Here is a 17,881-nt window from a genome sequence, read left to right as displayed (position 1 = left end):
AGCGAACTAGAAGCTAGAGGCGGCAATGAACAAGGCCCTGGAATGTGATTCATTGCGGGGAAATCACACTTGGCAGGCCACTCCTCAGCCTGCAGCCGCTTCGAGGAATGCAGCTATGAATGGCTGAGGAGAAGGGCTCTCTTTCTCTGTAGGGCGCACGTTTTCAGCTATCTGGCTGGCCTTGGCTCACTGGGTCAGTCAGACTTGAGTTTATTAGCTCACACCATCTACTTCCTATTCAAACGTCAAATGTAGTCAAGATGCCTGGCGGATCACCATAGCTACAGGTGCCTGGCAACCAGGATGGGACTGATGGCCATTGATCTATGGATTCCCAAACTCCATGAAAGAAGAACTCTGAAGCAGGCACCCAAATCCCTGGTGTAGTTCAAAGAGGAAAGGAAGTCATTCAGTCACACCTCTTTCCCTCTGATCGGACTTCCAAAGCGCCCAGGCCCAACACCATCTGTCCAAGGTCACAGCTCACAGAGGAACCTCTCAAACTACCAGGTGGCAGAAAGTTTCAGAGTGGGTGACAGAAAAGGTAGAATAGAAGGAACTGGTTGTGTAGACAAAGGAGATTAAAATGAGACAACAGAATCTGACAGGTTGGAGTGGGCATCATGAGGCAATCAAGAGGTCAGCAAGAAACAGCAGGAGTAGTTGAGGGCCACCAACTGTAGTCCACAGGCCAAATACAGAGGCAAATTTGGGTGCCTATGGGTGCTTATGACATTAACCTGGTGACTCTGAAAACATTAGATTCACAGGTTGGTCGGTTACAGATAGACTCTGCCCACTCTGGTCTGTTTGTCTTCGGTGGACTGGATGACTCGTGTTTACTGTCTTGCTCTCTTTACACAGAAGAACCATGGCTGTGTGTGGGAGAAACAGGAAGAAGCCTCATGTAGCTCATGACACTATGTCTGCCTCAGAATCAATCATATGTTAAAACTCTGCATTAGGGGTTGGGGATTTAGCTCAGCGGTAGAGCACTTGCCTAGCAAGCGCAAGGCCCTGGGTTCGGTCCCCAGCTCCGAAAAAAAAAAAAAAAAGAAAAAAAACCTCTGCATTAATATCATATCCCCTTCTCTCTTTTACACACACACCACACCACACCACACACACCACACATACACACACCACACACACACACACACCACACACACACCACACACACCACACACACCACACATACACACACACACACACACACACACCTCTCTCTCTCTCTCTCTCTCTCTCTCTCTCTCTCTCTCTCTCTCTCTCTCTCTCTCTGTCTCTATCTGTCATTGCAATGGTATTTGGAGATGAGGGCTGGAAAGGGTTTGAGTAAAGGCTTAAGAATGGGACCATTCACACAATGGTTGGTTCCTTCATAGGAAACTGGATAGCATGCGCATTTATACAGCCTTTCAAAGTTTACTCCTAGAAGATGTCCTCTGTTTCTTCTGCTTCCACAGAGGCTTGTCTTCTGTGGAGACCATGATTATTCCATACTATTCAGACATTTAGTTAGCCAGCCGTGTTCTCTCACTGAGCGATCCTCGAGGGAAGCATGTGCTTTTTCAGGGCTCTCCCTGCTCCCGTCTCCTCCTCTCCTCAGTGTGTCAGTGAGGACGCACTGCCTTCAGAAGTCCTCCCGACGGCTCAGGAGTGGCTGCACTCAGAGAGGACCGGGACTTTTAGTAAACGGACAAGCATGGGGTTGGGGATTTAGCTCAGTGGTAGAGAGCTTGCCGAGCATGTGCAAGACCCTGAGTTCGGTCCCCAGCTCCGAAAAAAAAAAAAAAAAAAAAGTAAACGGACAAGCAGTAAATACTCACAGTTGTTCAAGCCACCATCTGTTGTACGCCATGGCAGCTGAGCTGACTAAAGCTTTCAACAGTATCTGACCCTGTCCTAGAGAACCCTGGGAACAACTGAGTCCTTGTGGCCATTGAGAGATAGTCACAAAACTGTCACCTCCTCCTCTCAATTATGTAACCAGGACTTGCCTCTTTCTAACTCCAGGAAAATCCTTTCTTCCTCCTCTTCCTCCCCATCCTCCTCTTTTCTTTTCTTTTTTTTTTTCTTTCTTTTTTTTAGGTGAGCAAAGCCTCATGTAGCTCATGCTGGCCTCAAACTCACTATGTACCTGGGAGCTGTCGATCTTCCCGCTCCCATCCCCCGAATGCTGGGATTACAACATGTACCACCATGTCCAGTTGGGATTCCAGGCATGCACCACCATGTCCAGACTCCAATCATCAGTAATCTCTCTCCCAAGCACCTCGTCAGGAACCACTCAAAAAGATTAGAACTGAAACACAATGCTGGGTTAGGTTCTTCAAGAAAGACTTCAAAGGCCATGAATGGCTGTAGGTATCCTGCAATGTCCCCAGGACCTTTCTTTGTTCTGGGTCATTTTCTAGACTCAGAGCCCTGAGAAAGAGCCTCCAAGGGTCAAAAATGGCCAATGCAGAGGACTGGTTGGTTACCTCCCTTCAGCCTTATGCGAAGAATTATCGCAAGGCTAGTGACCATCTTGGGTATCATCATCCCCGCTGGATTGGAAGGGTTCTAGGAGACTGCGCTCGCTCAGTAATTTGAAAAGACGCCCTACATTTCGGATGAGGCCAGTAAGGGCCATGTCATGCTGTGGCTTTTCAGCACACTGCGCTGCCTGTCCTAAAGACAAACACGTGGCTTGTCCCCTCCAACCTCCGATATGTAAGCCCCAGAAAGCTTCCATCCTCACATAGACCAATGTTTTATCCTAAGAGTTTCCAAACCCAAAGTGTCTCCTAGAAACCTGCGTGACCAAGAGCCCCACTTCCTTCCCTGTGGGAGACAGAACTGTGCTTGTTTAACTGACATAATGAGCCAAGACCTTTCTGTACAAGTAAAACCCCCAAAGAAGTCTTTCTTTCTTTTCTTTTCTTTTCTTTTCTTTCTTTCTTTCTTTCTTTCTTTCTTTCTTTCTTTCTTTCTTTCTTTCTTCCTTCCTTCCTTCCTTCCTTCTTTATTCTTCCTCTTCTACTCCCCCTCCCACTTCTCTTTCTTCTTTTTTATTTTATTGGATATTTTATGTATTTATATTTCAAATATTATCCCTTTTACCCATCTCTCATCTCCCTTACCCCTTCTCCCTGCTTCTATAAAGATGCTTCCACTCCCAGATGCCCACTCCCACCTCACGCCCTGGCACTCCCCCTACACTAGGGAAACAGGCCTTCAGAGCATCAAGAGCTTCAGAGGACCATCCTATTGGTGCCAGTCAGTGCCATCCTCTCCTACAGATGGGGCTGGAGCCATGAATCCCCTCATGTATACTCTTTAGTTGGTGGTTTAGTCCCCAGGAATTCTGGGGGTCTGGTTAGTTGATACTGTTGTTGTTCTTCCTATGGGGATGCAAACCCCTTCAGCTCCTTCAATCCTTTCTCTCACTCTTCCATTAAGGTCCCTGTGCTCAGTCTGATGGTTGGCTGCAAGCATCCTCATCTATATCCGTAAGGCTCTGGTAGAGCCTCTCAGGAGACATCCATATCAGGCTCCTGTAGGCATCAGCAATAGTAACTGAATTTGGTAGTTGCATATGAGATGGATCCCCAGGTGGGGCAGTCTCTGGATGACCTTCCCTTCAGTCTCTGCTCCACTCTTTGTCCCTGTATTTCTTCCTATGAGTATTTTGTTCTCCCTTCTAAGAAGAACCGAGGCATCCACATTTTGGTCTTCCTTCTTCTTGAGCTTCATATGGTCTGTGGATTGTTTCTTGGGTATTCCAAGTTTTTTGACTAATATCCACTTATTAGTAAGTGCATACCATGTGTGTTCTTTTTTGACTGGGTTACTTCACTCAGGATTGTATTTTCTAGTTCCATCCATTTACCAAAGAATTTCATGTAGTCATTGTTTTTAATAGTTGAGTAGTACTCCATTGTGTAAACGTACCACGTTTTCTGCATCCATTCCTCTGTTGAAGAACATCGGGGTTCTTCCCAGCTTCTGGCTATGATAAATAAGACTTCTATGAACATAGTGGAGCATGTGTCTTTGTTGTATGTTGGAGCATCTTTTGGGTATATGCTTAGGGGTGGTATGGCTGGGTCCTCAGGTAGTACTATGCCCAATTTTCTGAGGAACCACCAGATTGATTTCCAGAGTTGCTGTACCAGCTTGCAATCACATCAACAGTGGAGGAGTGTTCCTCTTTCTCCACATTCTCACCAGCATCTGCTGTTGCCGGAGTTTTTGATCTTAAAGCCATTCTGACTGGTGTGAGGTGGAATCTCAGGGTTTTTTTGACTTGCATTCCCTGAAGACTAAGTATGTTGAACATTTCTTTAGGTGATTCTCAGCCATTAGATATTCCTCAGTTGAGAATTCTGTGTTTAGCTCTGTACACCATTTTTTAAATAGGATTATTTGGTTCTCTGGAGTCTAACTTCTTGAGTTCTTTGTATATATTAGATATTAGCCCTCTATCAAATGTAGAATTGGTAAAGATCTTTTCCCAATCTGTTGGGTGTCACTTTGCCCTAATGACAATGTCCTTTGCTTTACAGAAACTTTGCAATTTTATGAGGTCCCATTTATTGATTCTTGATCTTAGAGCATAAGCCATTGGTGTTCTATGAAGGAAATTTTCCCCTGTGCCTATGGGTTCAAGGCTCTTCCCCACTTTCTCTTCTATCGGTTTCAGTGTATCTGGTTTTGAAGGTTGGTGTCATTATGCAGGTGAAGGCAGGTACAGGATAGAACAAGATTTATCCTTGGACGAGAAGGAAGGATGGGTGGGAGAAAAGTTTTAGAGAGGCAGAGGAGGCTGGAGTGAGGAGAAGGTAGCCAAGGGAACAAGACTGCAGATGTTTAAATTCCTCTCTGAACATATTACAGGTTGTTATGACTACTCTTAAGGGATGGATGTGTCCATGATTTTGTGTTGTCTAGATGGGCAAATTATACCTTATCAATTGGATCAGATGATATTGTGTGATGTGTTCTTTCATGTGATGACTTAATTGAGTTCAGGAAAGTGTATGGTGGCTGGATGCACCAGGCCTGCCATGGAATTGGGATGTGTATGCCCGGCGTGGTGGAAACCAGCCAAGGGAACTGTGAGTGAGGGTGGGGTGGCCTGACAGAGTGCTGTGTTGGAATGGCTCATGGATGGCGGGTCAGAGAGTAGATGGGGGCAGTATGGAACCACTGAGCTAGTTCCAATGGCCAGCAGGAGCCAGAGCTATCGAGAGAGCTTGACTGCTAGGGTATACACAGGAACCGAACCGGTTCTGCCACTTTTTATTTCTACCACAACATGGTTTTATGTGGAGGACTTTGGTTTTGTACAGAGCAATAAGAATGGGTTGATTTGCATTCTTCTACGTGCTGACCTCCAGTTGAACCAGCACCATTTGCTGAAAATGCTGTCTTTTTTCCATTGGATGGTTTTAGCTCCTTTGTCAAGATCAAGTGACCATAGGTGTGTGGGTTCATTTCTGAGTCTTCAATTCTGTTCCATTGATCTACTTGCCTGTCTCTGTACCGGATACAGTTTTATTTTTAATCACTACTGCTCTGTAATATAGCTTGAGGTCAGGAATGCTGATTCCCCCAGAAGTTCTTTTATTGTTGAGGGTAATTTTCCCTATCCTGGGTTTTTTGTTATTCCAAATGAATTTGCAAATTGCTCTTTCTAACTCTATGAAGAATTGAGTTGGAATTTTGATGGGAATTGCATTGAATCTGTAGATTGCTTTTGGCAAAATGGCCATATTTACTATATTAATCCTGCCAATCCATGAGCATGGGAGATCTTTTTATTTTCTGAGATATTTGATTTCTTTCTTCAGAGACTTGAAGTCCTTGTCATACAGATCTTTCACTTGTTTGGTTAGAAACAGACTAAGATATTTAATATTAATTGTGACTATTATGAAGGCTATCATAACTCTAATTTCTTTCTCAGCTTGTTTATCCTTTGAGTAGAGGAAGTCTACTGGTTGGTTTGAGTTAATTTTATAACCAGCCACTTTGCTAAAGTTGTTTATCAGCTGTAGGAGTTCTCTGGTGGAATTTTTGGGGTCACTTAAGTATACTATTATATCATCTGCAAATAGTGATATTTTTACTTCTTCCTTTCCAATTTGTATCCCTTTTTCCTCTTTTTGTTGTCTAATTGCTCTGACTAGGACTTCAAATACTACATTGAATAGGTAGGTAGAATAGGTAGCCTTGTCTAATCCCTGACTTTAGTGGGATTGCTTCAAGTTTCTCTCCATTTAGTTTGATGTTAGCTACTGGTTTGCTATATATTGCTTTTACTATGTTTAGGTATGGGACTTGGATTCCTGATCTTTCCAAGACTTTTATCATGAAGGGGTATTGAATTTTGTCACATGCTTCCTCAGCATCTAATGAGATGATCATGTGTTTTTTTCTTTGAGTTTGTTTATCTAGTGGATTACATTGATGGATTTCTGTATATTGAACCATCCTTGCATCTCTGGTATGAAGTCTACTTATGGTGAATGATTGTTTTGATGTGTTCTTTGATTCCATTTGCAAGACTTTTATTGAGTATTTTTGCATCAATATTTATGAGGAAAATTGGTCTCAAGTTCTCTTTCTTTGTAGGGTTTTTATGTGGTTCAAGTATACGTGTAATTGTGGCTTCAAAGAACTAATTGAGCAATGTCCCTTCTGTTTCTACTTTGTGAAATAGTTTGAAGAGTATTGGTATTAGGTCTTTTTTGAAGGTCTGATAGAATTCTGCACTAAACCCATCTGGTCCTAGGCTTTTTGTGGTTGGGAGACTTTTAATGACTACTTCTATTTCTTTAGGAGTTATGGGGTTGTTTAAATGGTTTATCTGTTCCTGATTTAATTTTGGTACCTGGTATCTGTCTAGAAAATTGTATATTTCATCTAGATTTTCTAGTTTTATTGTAGGATATGGTAATTTTTTGAATTTCCTCAGTTTCTGTTGTCATGTCTCCCATTTCATTTCTGATTTTGTTAATTGGGATATTGTCTCTGTGCCCTCTGGTTAGTCTACCTAAGGGTTTATCTATCTTGTTGATTTTCTCAAAGAACCAGCTCATGGTTTTGTTGATTCTTCCCTTCCCCTTCTTCTTCCCCTTCTTCTTCCCCTTCTTCTTCCCCTTCCCCTTTCCCTTCCCCTTTCCTTCTCCCTCCCCTCCCCCTCCTTCTCCTCCTCCTTTTAATTCTGAAAAGCTATGGGCCATGTTGTCATTTTTTCTTAGAGAGGTTTTGGTCCTTTGCTGCACTCACTGTCTCCCTGTCCGACTTGATATTGTAGTTTGAGTGGAAAATGTTCCCCCACAGGGTTGTGCTTTTGAACACTTGGGTCACTGACTATTGGTGCAGTTGGGGAGGTTGTGGGAAAGTTTAGTAGGTGAAAGCTGGTTGGCAGGAGTTAGAAACCAGTCTTTGAAGGTTACAGTTGCTCCTGGTTCACATATAACCTCTGCTTCCTGTCTGATACTGTAACCGAGAAGTAGCAATTGCTGTTCCTTCTGTCAGGGAGCATTCTGTCACACCTTCCCATGGATGCACACTCCCATGGACGCACACTCCGTGGATGTACACTCCCGTCACTGCGGAGCATTCTGCCATGCCTTCCTCCCTACTGACCTCCCTTCTGAAACTGTGAGCCAAAAGAACCCTTTCCCCGATAGATTGCATTCGTCAGATGTAGTAACGTGTAAAACAACTAGCAGTGTTATTTGCAGTGGGGCATGTAAAAGAGGAATGCTCACAGGTTCATATGGAAGCGATAGGGCAGTGCCAGGCTTGTGTCCCAGAGCGGCCACCACTGTTGAGAATTATGTCTCTCCTATAAAATCTGAGTGAAATAGCCAGTGACCCAAGTGTTCAAAAGCATTTAAAATGCATGTTTAAATGTTTCTGCTCTGAAAGAGGATGAGAAAAAAAGTAACAGAAAAAAGTGAAGAGGTCAAAAGCCAAGGGGAAATGCACATAAATGGTCAATGAACATACTAATAAATATTACATTTCATCGTAGTCTGAGTTGGAAATGAGGATTTGGACAGTGAGACTATTTTCTGCCCATCACATTAGCAAATCCTTTTCTACTTTCTAGAATAAAATACCTAAGTTTACAGAGAGAAGATCTGTGCATGGTGTGTGTACAGAGAATTTGGAACCATGCACTCATGGATTATGGGCAGCAGAAATTTAAATGCTTTTAACTTTCTAGAGATAATCAGGCAATATATTTTTTACATTGTATAATTTTCCATAAACTTTCGCTCTAGAAATATAGCCTATGGAATTTTTTTGTCTGTGAATATAAATGAAGGAAAGAGAGCCTACAAGTGTTCAGGACCTGTGGGAGTGTGATGGATAACCTTGTGCCAACTTGGATGGGTGCAGCTCACAGATATGATGGGTGTCGCTGGGAGGGCATTTTATGGGAGACTTTTTCACTCTGAGTATGACAGGTTGCCCTCACCATGTAGCTTAGCCTCATTTGGCTTAAGGAAAGCATGAACAGAGCCAATGATGACATCCTGGCCGCAAGACACTCTGGCCAGGTTTCCTCTGGCTTTGAACCACAGCACAAGGTCTATAGGCTGCTGGCTACCCCAGGGCATTTGCATTTGCAAACCTTCATATCATATAAGCAGAGTCATTAAAACCTAAATGTGCAGATGGATGAATGGAGAGAGAGAGAGAGGGAGGGAGGAGAGAGAGAGAGAGAGAGAGAGAGAGAGAGAGAGAGAGAGAGAGCGCAATTCTCATAGGTTCAACATCAACTACTCAAAGGAATCAATAAGGCACTTAGGACACTGCTGGGCTTGTGTCCCAGAAGAGCTGCCATTGTTAAAAATTAAGTCTCTCCTGTAGAATCTGAGTGAATATTTAAATGTGTGCTTAAATGTTTCTGCTCTGAAAGAGGATGAGAAAAAAGTGATAGAATGTGAAGAGGTCAAAGGCCAAGGGGAATGCAGACATACAGGTGATAGATGATGTATATAGATGGATGATAGATAGATAATAGATTAATGATAGATAATAGATAGTAGATAGATTATAGGTAGATGGTAGTAGATAATGATATAAATGTAAATAGATGACAGATGATAGTCAGATGATAGATAAATGATAGATTACAGATAGAAGATAGGTATATAGATTAATGATAGATAGTTGACAGATAGTAGATAGATGATAGATGACATATAGATAGATATATGTGTGCATACATGCATATATATCTTATATACACTATATGTAATGTACTATATATGATAGACAGTGTTTACATAATCAAGCATCTTTTTAATCTATCCTTCCGGGAAACCCTAAGGATCAGACAGAAAATCACCTCACTCTCCCCTTACCCCTACTCATTCTGTCTGTCCCTGGGGGGAGAGATGGTAACCTCCTTACTGTTTATGGTCATGTTCACATGTAAACGGAACCTTCCAGCCTTGAACTAGGCTCCTGTCCATGTTATGATGACTCCAGCTGGAATGTCACCTCCATCTCCAGCTCCACCTTTCCTCCTGCACCTTCCCCACAGTCTGCCTTGTTGGGGCCTCCTCAGGTCTTCTAGCCAACCCCCAGGCTGCCTCCTGCTCCTAAGAGAAGCCTTTCATGCCAGGCAGTGAGGTGGTATGGCTCTTGTTGAAAGACAAATGCATAAACTCTTCAAAGGCTCTTTTTCCATCCCCCAGCCTGCTTTTTCCTCAGAGAGCACCTCCTCCCTCAGGCTGCAGCTCCCCTGACCTCCAGCAGCCATTGTGCACAGATTTCCACTCATCCCCTCTCTGTGCTTAGGATGGTTCTCTCTCTGAAGTCGCCTGGACTATTAACAATTCAGCCACCCCATCCATGTGTGATCTGAGTCCTCACTGTCTTAATTCTGGCTCTTCAAGGTGGACCTAGGAAGTTCTTAGCACTTTAGAGAGGAAGCTACTCTGTCTCTCCCCATAGGTATGGATTGGTGAGATCCCTAGAGAGACACACCCACACAATAACCTCCTTGTGTATAGCACGACCACCCGCACCATTCATAGGGATTTGTCCCAGCCCCACCCACCACAGGATACCTAAATTCCCTAAATGCTTGAATTTCTTATATAAAATGGCTTTCTATGTGCATCTTATCAAAGGCCCAACCCCCCACAGATATCAACTCGTCTTCATGTGACTAATAATTCCTATTACAATGGAAATGCTATGCAAGTCAATCCTGTTAGTGCTTAACTCAAACGCTATGATTTTAAATAGTTTTGACCCACAGTTGGATCAGTGGATGTGGAGTCTCTCCTGTTCTTGGGTGTGATCCTGCATCCTTACAGTGAGCGCTTATAGAACCAGAGTTTTAGGACAGGCTTCCCAGTCCAGCCATCTTAAAGGACTGGCCTAGCCACCTGCCACAATGCACTAATTAAAAAGACAAGGAATTGGTAGACTGACAGAGTTAAGCAACATGTTTTGAGGGGATGTAGGGGTCCATGACCCCAAGTCCGTCTTTGAGTTACTGACATGAGCTATAAATTTACACAGAGGTAGAACTGGAGTCGATGGGAAAGAGGCACACATAATTCAGCAGTCCTGGCTAATATGTGTTCTGGTTGATAATTATCTGTGGTCTAGTTTTGCAAGGTAGCCTAAAGCAGTCCTTGTTGCTTGAGGGGACAGGGTTGGTGCCACTCCAGGGTTCAGCCTTGCCCTCATGAATAACCGCTCTTATCTGAAACACTGTCTGTCTGGAAAAGTTCTGTTTGCTATGCCTGGATGCAAAGGTGGCTGCAGGATTGGGATAATTACAGCAGACTGTTAGGCATCTTCTGGGATGTAAGTAAGTAAGAGGTAAGTAGGTCACCGCCAGAGAAAGAGAGCGATGAGAAAGGAAGGGCGGAGGGGCCAGGCATGCATCCTGCATTTAGTTACCACATGGGACCGCACGGGGCGTCAATGTGTTTTAGCAAAAGCACTTCTAAGTGGCCCTTATACACACAGGGCTACCTAGCCCCACTTAGGAATGCCAGGAAGCAAGGCTCTCACTCTGACAACCCTTTGAATGACCCCCAGGCACCAGAGGACCATCGCAGTTTGGCAGATGCTGAAAGGTAAGCCGCAGAGAAATTAACTCAATTTTCTAAGATCCCACAAGCAACCCTTGGCCAGGCATTCATTCCAACAAGCAATGACCTGTCTGTAGCTCAAGTCCCTGCATTACAGCTGTTAAGGGATGAAAACTATCAAGGGAGGCTCATCCTAAAATGAACCCTCATCTTCTCCCAAACCACCCCTTAGCATCTTCTTCGAGAGTTGGAGGCTATGGCATAGTGAATACAAGTAGGGGCCAGGGCAGGGAGAACCAGAGCGGAACTACATGCTTGTGATGGGAGTCCTGGTCTACCTCAGCTGGGATGCCAGACTGTCCTTGTCACAGAGGCCGCTCAGGGGCTGCAAGGCATCTGTTAAGAGCCCCACGTTTTTATGCTTGGAACAAAGAATAGGACCAGGGACAGATGAATAGCGAAGAAATAGTTTATTAAGAAAGAGAGCTTGAGCTGGGCGGTGATATACACCTTTAATCCCAGCACCCAGGAAGCAGAGGCATATGGATCTCTGAGTCTGAAGCTGAGCTAGTTTAAAGAATGCATTCCAGGACAGCCAGGGTTACAAAGAGAAATCATCTTGGAAAAAAAAAGGAAGAGGAAAGAAGGAAGGAAAGAAAGAAGGAAGGAAGGAAGGAAGGAAGGAAGGAAAGAAGGAAGGATAGAAGGGAAAGAAAGAAAGAAAGAAAGAAAGAAAGAAAGAAAGAAAGAAAGAAAGAAAGAAGGAAGGAAAGGAAGGAAGGAAGGAAGGAAGGAAGGAGAGAGAAAGGGAAGGAAGGAAGCGATGTGTTTATAAAAAAAATAAAGAGAGGGAGGATATGTTTTGTGGAGGTGTGTAGTCGGGTGTGGGGGAAGGAGGCCCTTGGCAGGGGCCCATGCTGAGGCAACCCTTCCCCCTGAGAGACCAGCCACACAACGGTATAGTATAGAATAGAGTTTATTCAAGGCATGGAGCAGGGAGTTGAGAAGGTAGTAGAGGCAGAGAAAGGCAGAGAGGAGAGAGACAGACAGACAGACAGACAGACAGACAGAGACAGACAGAGAGAGAGACAGAGAGACAGAGATAGAAGGAGAGGAGAGGAGAGGAGAGGAGAGGAGAGGAGAGGAAAGAGAAGAAGAGAAGAGAAGGGAGGAGAAGAGAAGAGAAGAGAAGAGAAGAGAAGAGAAGAGAAGAGAAGAGAAGAGGAGTAGAGGTCAGTCATGAGCATGTGGAGAGATGGGGGGAGGGAAATGGGGAGAAAGGGAGGAAAGGATGGGGAGAGAGCTGGAGCAAGAAAGCAAGAGGGAGAGGAGTGGGCAAGCACCCCCTTCTATAATGTCAGGCATACCTGGCTGTTGCCAGGTAACTGTGGGGTGGACCTTAAACAAGATGCTAACAGAAAGATGAACACACAGACAGACAGACAGTTAGCTAAAAGGTTGGAAGCACTCCTGACAGCCCCTGGAGGAGTGAGCCTCTTTAGGTTCAGTGCCAGCCTCCTCCCACTCTTGGAGATCCTGCAAGTTCTGCCCTCTTCAAGTAGCTCTGGTCAGGAGGGCTTTCTGGTCTCCTGCCAACTGGCTTCTTTCATATGCTAATCTCCACACATCTCTCTCTTTGCCCTATTCTGACACTTGATAGCTGACCTGCCTCCTACTCTGACAGGAACAAAGACTGAACCTTAGGACAAGTCTATAAAATCATCACAGAGGCTGGGGCAAGTGACTCACTCAGAGGGTAAACACACTTGCTATTCAAGAAAGATAACCATAGTTCATATCCCCAGCACCCACATAAAATCGGATGGGTGTGGTGGCCTGCCTCTAATCCCAGCACTCAAGAGGCAGAGACCAGGTATTCTCAGAGCAAGCTGGCAAACTAGGCTAGCCCAACTGGCATAATCTCAGCTCCTTCAGCAAGAGACCCTGCTTGACTGAGTAAACAAAGACAGAGCCATCGAAGCCAACAGCAGTATCTACCTCTGGTCTCCACCCCCTCTTATAAGCATGTACACACACAACCCACACACATGCAAACACACATACATGAATGTACCCCATACACATGCACGCTCCACATACATTTGCACAAAAGACCTCCTAGCCACCTTAGAGAATGAGGAAACTGCCAATGAGCTCAATGAGTTCAATGAGTTCAATGTCGCAAAGAGGGTAGCATCCCTCCAAATATCTGGTGATTCTTTGATGGAGGGCAGGGAGGGGGCAGCTGGGAGTGGCTGGGCCTCTTTCCTTCATGTAATGAATGTCACTTCCCAATCCTTGCATTCCTGAACCAGTCCCCAAACCAAGCATATCAAAGGGGCTTTGTACAAACCAGGACTTGCCTGCCCCCGAGGGCCTTCCCAAATCCCTACAGGTCTTCTTACTCCCTAGTGGGAATCTGCAGTAAGCTTCCAAATGTCACAGCACAAGCCCCTTCCTGACTGCTGGCCTGCCTCGATTCCAAAGCTCTGAGTCATTATCCTCAGGTCCTCACACTGACATCCTAACACACCCATTAGATAACAGGCTGCACCATGCCTTGCTACCCTAGCATGCTGGCTAGGTTTTTAAAAACAAAAATCTATGTTGCCATTTTATTATTATTATTATTATTATTATTATTATTATTATTATTATTATTATTATTACAAAGGCATGGATAAGCAGACTCAAGAAATAAAAGGCACCATTACTGGGGCAAACAAAAAACAGTCCCGGGCTAGCACGTTGGAACACATCTTCCCAGACATTTTCCTCTGCAGAGATGTATCCACTTAATGCTGCAATAGGAGATCACTCCGAAAATTGTGGAAATGAACTTGCCTTTTTTAAACACTTGGCACTACATTGAGAACATTTTTCCATGTCATTAAATATCTACATGATAGTTTTTTTTCTCTACTTTGCAATAGGAAACGAAATGTGATAATCTTTGTGCAAACACAAAAGCAATCCACCCTGAAATTTTCATGCCCATGGCCATGGTTGGTTTCCCAGAGGGAATAACGGGAATACCAGGGTCAATCTAAAGAATATATGTTTGGGGGCTGGGGATTTAGCTCAGTGGTAGAGCGCTTACCTAGGAAGCACAAGGCCCTGGGTTCGGTCCCCAGCTCCGAAAAAAAAGAACCAAAAAAAAAAAAAAAAAAAAAAGAATATATGTTTGGGGCTAGAGAGATGGCTCAGCCCTTAAAGGCTAGGCTCACAACCAAAATTATAATCACATATGTTTGATTTGATTTTTTTAAATGGAAATTAAATTGCTTAAATTCTCAATGAATTACTCCTAAGAGTTATAGGCGATATGTTTATAAAAAGATAAACAAAGGGGGGTATGTTCTATGGAAGTATAGTCAGATATGGGGGAAAAGGGGTCCTTCTGAGGGCCCATGCTGAGGCATCCCTTCCCCCTGAGGGACCAACTACACCATGGTGTAGTATAGGATAGAGTTTATTCAGGGCATGGGGAGGGGAGTTGAGAAGGTAGTAGAGGCAGAGAAAGGGAGAGGGGGAAAGAGAGGAGAGGGGAAGGGAAGAGAAGAGAAGGGAAGGGAAGAGAAGAGAAGAGAAGAGAAGAGAAGAGAAGAGAAGAGAAGAGAAGAGAAGAGAAGAGAAGAGGAGGAGAGAGGAGAAGAGAAGTAGAGAACAAGCAAACGGCTATGAGCAGGACTGAGGAGAGGACAGAGCAGGAGCAGGAAGTCAAGAGCAAGAGAGAGTGAGGAGGGGGCAAGCAGCTCCTTTTTTATTGAGTCCCGGATACCTGGTTATTGCTAGGTAATGGTGGGGCGGAGCATGCCTGTTGCCGGGTAACTGTGGGGCGGGGTTTAGACAGAATGCTAACAATAGGTACAACTGTTTGGAACATGTCTCAATACTCATCTAAAGTTTTCAGGTCAAATTAGAAGAGGTCATCAGGGCAGGAGAGATGACTTAGCAATTAAGAGCACTGGCTGCTATCCCTGAGGACCCTGGTTCAATTGCCAGCACCTACAGGACGGCTCATAGCCATCTCTAACTCCAGTTCCAGGAAATCTGATCTCCTCTTCTGGTCTCTGTGGGCACCAGGCACTCCCATGGTGCACAGATGTACATGAAAGCAAAACACCCCCTGCAAACAAGCATAAAGAAAGAGAGGGAGAGAAGAGGGAGAGAGGGATCGAAGGAGGGGGGAAAGGGGAGGGCGGGAGAGACACACACTGTGTCCCACAATTGCCTGGCAATAGCCTCATTTACTATAAAAGGGTCTGCTTGGCCCCTCCTCAAATTCTTACTCTCTTACCCTCTCTGTCCCTTCTCTCCCTGCCCCTCCATGCCCTAAATAAACTCTATTCCATATTATATCCATCCAACCTTGTGTGGAAAAGGAACCTCAGGAGGAAGGGTTGTCTCAGCATGGGCCCACAGAAGCACCCCTTCCACCTCACCATGCCACACTTCTACAAACTTATCTTTGGTTCTCTTTTATAAAATACAACAGAGAGACACAAGAAGAGAGATACAGGATGGGGGAGGGAGATATCCAGGATCTCCGTGCCTCTCTCGTCCCCCACTGCCATGCTAGAAGTATTACTTGTTGTCTCTGCAGAGGCTGCCTCTCCATGGGCTGTACCTGATCCTGCAGGTACCACACCTAAAAGGTTCGGCTCCACTCCCCCATTGACCAAGAGGCCACTGGGGTCAGCCTGCCAGCTCCTACCATGACCGTCTCTGCTTCTGCTAAGGGCTTTCCATGTTCCAGGGTCAACAGATGCGTCAGGACCCTTAGCGGTCCTGTGTGCACACACCGTCCTCTGAATAAAGCTGTGTCTGTTCTCTACGTCAAGCCCCAGTCCAGGTGCCCTGGCTCAGGGTCCTTTAAACGCACGGCCAGCTTTGATTCTTTGGCCTTGACATAAGAACAGCTGCTGGCTTCCTGTTTCCACAATAGCAAGCACAGATCTAAGGAGGGAAACAGGATACAGAAAGACCAGGATCATCATTCAGCCTGACCTTATGTTCTCGACCAAATCCAAGGAAGGAAACAGCTGAAGGCTTTTCACTAAAGTAATGACAGGCAAATGCTGGCTAAATTTTAAGTGGGTCATTGTGGCCCACAGCAAAAATTGGTCTTTAGGGGATCCCTGGACTTACCTTTTTATCTCGTATTATTTATTTGTGTGGGAAGAAGTCATGCACCATAGCAACCTTTCAGAGGTAAGAAAACTAAGGAGGTTTCAGGGATCAGACTCAAGTTGTTGGGCTTTGTGGACAGGGCCTGGACAAGCCGAACTATCTCGCCAACCCTGACTCTTTTATAATCTCTCGTGTGTGTGTGTGTGTGTGTGTGTGTGTGTGTGTGTGTGTGTGTGTGTGTGTACAGGTACATTCATGCAATTTGAAGTTGTATGTGGAGGCCACACCCTTCACCTTGCCTGAGACAAGGTCTCTTGTTATAGCCAGCCTATAGCTTCCAAGCTCCTCCCACCTCTGCCACACATTTCCTTAGAGGAACACTGGGAATATTGATGCATATGCTACCACAGTTTTATGTGGGGTCTGGGGACTTACATTCAGGGCTTTACCTGTGCACAGCAGGCACTTTACCCGCTGGGCCATCTCCCCCAGTCCACCCACTTATTTTTAAGTGAGATTTCTGGTTAGTTTAGGGGAAAGATACCATCGAAGACCTTCCCTTCTCATAGGAGAGTTAATTGGTGGAGCCCATGACTATCTACTAGTTCTGCCTCTCCGCTGGGAGGAGGATGGGGACTGGTCATGCCATCGGTGCACTGCCAAGAGGAGGCAGAGCGAAGTCTGGAAAGTGGTGGCCATAGTGGCTCCTGGTCTCCTCTCTGGGAACTCAGGCAGCACCAGTACCACCAGGAGAGGGAGTCAGGAACAGGGGGGTCTGTGGTCTATGAGCCAGGCAGGAAGAGGAGGGTGGAGCCCACGAGGAACAGAATCTGGCCTGATTGGAAGCGAGGGCCAAGCACGGAGGTACTGGAGGAGAGAGAGCCTTCCTTGGGAGTCTTAGACTCAGCTCTTCAGTCAAAGGCCTTCCATTAATGAAGCAGCTCTGAGACAAACCTTGTTTGTTCATATTGCTTTACTGGGTGATGGGTGTAAATGCATACACTTTATTTGGGGTGAACCAGGGATTAAATACTTTTGGGGGGAAAGCAATATCCAGGAAGGGACACTCATTGGCTGGAGGCTGAAGGCTGTCTAGATACTTCATTAGCATGGAGGAGAACTCCAGGTGCTATGCTACAGTGACAGGACCTGTGGTCCTCACTGGAAGTGTCATCGTGGTTGCGTGTTCCAGAGCAGGTACAGAGGCAGGTAGGGAATGGCCCACTCTCTGAGATTGCCAGAGTGTGAGATCATTCGGCCTTGCCAGTTCTTAGGCCTACATGGTGGCTGTGGCCCGCTTGCCCTTCAGGTGACTGTAAGGGGAACAAGAGTCAGGAAGGAAGAGCAGAATGAAGAACTGGACAGCACCCCTCTCGACAATTGGATGGAGGGGGAACGATCCTACAAGGGGCAGAACCTGCTTCTCCCCTGTTCAAGCAGGAACAGAAGAGCCAAGTGCACCAATCCCAGGGAGCCGTGGGGCAGAGGTAACGGTGCAGGGTGCTAGAGACACTGCTTCACTTCTAGAACTGAATGCTGCTCTTGCAGAGGACCAGCGTTTGGCTCCTGCATCCCATACCAACTGGACCACAGCCACCCCTGTAACTCCAACTCCGGAACCCCAAGGCCCCCATTCTGGCCTCTGAAGACATCTGCATACACACACACACACACACACACACACA

This window comes from Rattus norvegicus, chromosome 8 (assembly GCF_021556685.1).
Source record: "Rattus norvegicus strain SHRSP/BbbUtx chromosome 8, alternate assembly SHRSP_T2T, whole genome shotgun sequence".
Lineage (NCBI taxonomy): Eukaryota > Metazoa > Chordata > Mammalia > Rodentia > Muridae > Rattus > Rattus norvegicus.
This window is presented reverse-complemented; position numbering follows the sequence as displayed.